This window comes from Salmo salar, unplaced genomic scaffold (assembly GCF_965601325.2).
Source record: "Salmo salar unplaced genomic scaffold, fSalSal1 ptg000152l, whole genome shotgun sequence".
NCBI classification, from domain to species: Eukaryota; Metazoa; Chordata; class Actinopteri; order Salmoniformes; family Salmonidae; genus Salmo; species Salmo salar.
The window spans coordinates 683,582-687,457 of record NW_027675323.1 but is presented as its reverse complement, the minus strand read 5'-3'; the positions used below and the strand labels follow the sequence as shown (position 1 = coordinate 687,457).

The window sequence follows — 3,876 nt, the reverse complement described above, 5'->3', positions numbered from 1 at the left end:
AGAACAATGTCACGTTACTGCTGTCTCATGTAACTGACTGTTACCTCCACCCTCTGGTTACTGTTGTTATGTGAAGGGTGACTCCTTGACTACAGTTGAAACTGACTGTTAGCTCCACCCTCTGGTTACTGTTGTTATATGAAGGGTGACTCCTTGACTACAGTTGAAACTGACTGTTAGCTCCACCCTCTGGTTACTGTTGTTATGTGAAGGGTGACACCTTGACTACAGTTGAAACTGACTGTTAGCTCCACCCTCTGGTTACTGTTGTTATATGAAGAGTGACACCTTGACTACAGTTGAAACTGACTGTTAGCCCCACCCTCTGGTTACTGTTGTTATGTGAAGGGTGACTCCTTGACTACAGTTGAAACTGACTGTTAGCCCCACCCTCTGGTTACTGTTGTTATGTGAAGGGTGACACCTTGACTACAGTTGAAACTGACTGTTAGCTCCACCCTCTGGTTACTGTTGTTATGTGAAGGGTGACACCTTGACTACAGTTGAAACTGACTGTTAGCTCCACCCTCTGGTTACTGTTGTTATGTGAAGGGTGACTCCTTGACTACAGTTGAAACTGACTGTTAGCTCCACCCTCTGGTTACTGTTGTTATGTGAAGGGTGACTCCTTGACTACAGTTGAAACTGACTGTTAGCTCCACCCTCTGGTTACTGTTGTTATATGAAGGGTGACTCCTTGACTACAGTTGAAACTGACTGTTAGCCCCACCCTCTGGTTACTGTTGTTATGTGAAGGGTGACACCTTGACTACAGTTGAAACTGACTGTTAGCTCCACTCTCTGGTTACTGTTGTTATATGAAGGGTGACACCTTGACTACAGTTGAAACTGACTGTTAGCTCCACCCTCTGGTTACTGTTGTTATATGAAGGGTGACACCTTGACTACAGTTGAAACTGACTGTTAGCTCCACCCTCTGGTTACTGTTGTTATGTGAAGGGTGACACCTTGACTACAGTTGAAATGGACTGTTAGCCCCACCCTCTGGTTACTGTTGTTATGTGAAGGGTGACTCCTTGACTACAGTTGAAACTGACTGTTAGCTCCACCCTCTGGTTACTGTTGTTATGTGAAGGGTGACTCCTTGACTACAGTTGAAACTGACTGTTAGCTCCACCCTCTGGTTACTGTTGTTATGTGAAGGGTGACTCCTTGACTACAGTTGAAACTGACTGTTAGCTCCACCCTCTGGTTACTGTTGTTATGTGAAGGGTGACACCTTGACTACAGTTGTAACTGACTGTTAGCTCCACCCTCTGGTTACTGTTGTTATATGAAGGGTGACTCCTTGACTACAGTTGAAACTGAATATAAGAAAGTATCTGTACAGGGTCATTTTGAGATGACAGAGCAGCTCATAGTTTAACCTCTAAACTGCAACTCAGTTTCCAAGTAAAGTGAGTATTTCAGGTTAATAATGTAGAATAAAGTAGAGGGAACATTTGGAATCCACTAAACTAGTGTAGGAGTTCTGCTGAGTCATTCCTACCATGTGGTGCCTTTTCTGTCCCCAGGAAATATCAGTTCTTATTTAGTGTAAAATGTGGATTCAAAAAGGCTTTAAATATCAGGTGTCCTTTACCTTATAAACACCAAAATATGGATCCTGAAAGGGAATGTTATGCATTTTAACACTTTTTGTCAGAAGATGTAGGCGTTTTTGTCCCCAGGTGTTATTTATCAACTTCTACAATAAATATAAGCCATAAAATAACAAAATGTTAAACTGTTTCTTCATTATTTTATAGTCCTAGTTGAAGTCTCTTTCATCAATGACTTTTTTCATGATTATTGTATTTATCTATCCATAGGGGAAGCCTGGGCAACTGAAATGTCTGAGCTTTTTCAACAGTGTAACTATGAACATCTGTACCAAAACCAAATGAAGGGAGACATAGATATGATTAAAAAACAACTGTTGATGCGACATGAAAAAAAGATGGGTGGAGGAGATGAATCATAAACCCAAATTGAGAACCTTTTGTTTGATTCAGGGTGAATTGGTGTGTGAGAGATATATTATGTATAACCTACCTAAAAGCAAGAGATCTCTATGTGCACAGGGAAGATCAGGGATATTGTCTCTGTGTATTGAAACAGGTCAGATCAGGGATATTGTCTCTGTGTATTGAAACAGGTCAGATCAGGGATATTGCCTCTGCGTATTGAAACAGTTCAGATCAGGGATATTGTCTCTGCGTATTGAAACAGTTCAGATCAGGGATATTTCCTCTGAGTATTGAAACAGGTCAGATCAGGGATATTGTCTCTGCGTATTGAAACAGTTCAGATCAGGGATATTTCCTCTGAGTATTGAAACAGGTCAGATCAGGGATATTGTCTCTGAGTATTGAAACAGGTCAGATCAGGGATATTGTCTCTGAGTATTGAAACAGATTATTTCAGGGATATTGTCTCTGTGTATTGAAACAGGTACGATCATGGATATTGCCTCTGAGTATTGAAACAGGTAAGATCAGGGATATTTTCTCTGAGTATTGATACAGGTCAGTATTGTGGTGAAATGGAGGAAAGACTATGTAACTATTGTGACCTTAAAGAAATAGAGAATTAAACTGATTTAATCCTCTATTTCCTTTTCTACCATGATATACGCTTGCTCTTATTCCAGAAAGACCACCAGATATACCCTGGCAGTATGTGATGAGTGATGAGGAGAAATTGAAATGTTTTTTTGTCCATGTGTATTTCCGTTTGTGGAATATTTAGATAAATCCTGGAATATAAGAAAAATGTTTACCTATAATTAAATTGTAAAAATATTTAGCTTCTGCGTGGTAAATGGTACATGTGTATATAGATTGTGTATAGACTTGTCTCCCATATGACTCTTCTATGTGGTAAATGGTATGTGTATATATAGATTGTGTATAGACTTGTCTCCCATATGAGTCTTCTATGTGGTAAATGGTATGTGTGTATATAGATTGTGTATAGACTTGTCTCCCATATGAGTCTTCTATGTGGTAAATGGTATGTGTATATATAGATTGTGTATACACTTGTCTCCCATATGACTGTTCTATGTGGTAAATGGTATGTGTATATATAGATTGTGTATAGACTTGTCTCCCATATGACTCTTCTATGTGGTAAATGGTATGTGTATATATAGATTGTGTATAGACTTGTCTCCCATATGAATCTTCTATGTGGTAAATGGTATGTGTATATATAGATTGTGTATAGACTTGTCTCCCATATGAGTCTTCTATGTGGTAAATGGTATGTGTATATATAGATTGTGTATAGACTTGTCTCCCATATGAATCTTCTATGTGGTAAATGGTATGTGTGTATATAGATTGTGTATAGACTTGTCTCCCATATGAGTCTTCTATGTGGTAAATGGTATGTGTGTATATAGATTGTGTATAGACTTGTCTCCCATATGAGTCTTCTCTTTGTGTCAGACTGGGTTCAAATTCCTTCTGTTTATTTTTTTCTGTATTTATTTATCTGTATATGTTATGTATGTGTATATATACAGTGTGTATGTATGTATGTGTATATATACAGTGTGTATGTATGTATGTGTATATATACAGTGTGTATGTATGTATGTGTATATATACAGTGTGTATATATGTATATTATTGTACTGCTCTAGGGATATAATTATTGTTTGCATCACCTTATTTACTATTATGTATTGATTTTTACCTTATTTTTTTCACTATTCATGCGATGCCCAATGCAGAGAACACCGGAAGGAGAATTATCATTTAATTACCACAGTCAATTATTGTAATGTTTGTTTATGTGGCAATTAACCCCATAAGGGATGGGTTGCCAGTTGGCGATTTGACACGGAAATAAAATATCATTCATTCA

At 38.0% G+C, this 3,876-nt stretch overlaps 1 long non-coding RNA gene across 1 annotated transcript; it reads left to right on the top strand.

The window, feature by feature from the left end:
* Positions 1 to 1,245: 1,245 nt before the first annotated feature.
* LOC145867020 (uncharacterized) lies at positions 1,246 to 3,876 on the top strand. The gene is made up of 2 exons (XR_014383194.1): positions 1,246 to 2,491; positions 3,743 to 3,876. It is a non-coding gene; the product is annotated as an uncharacterized LOC145867020 (long non-coding RNA).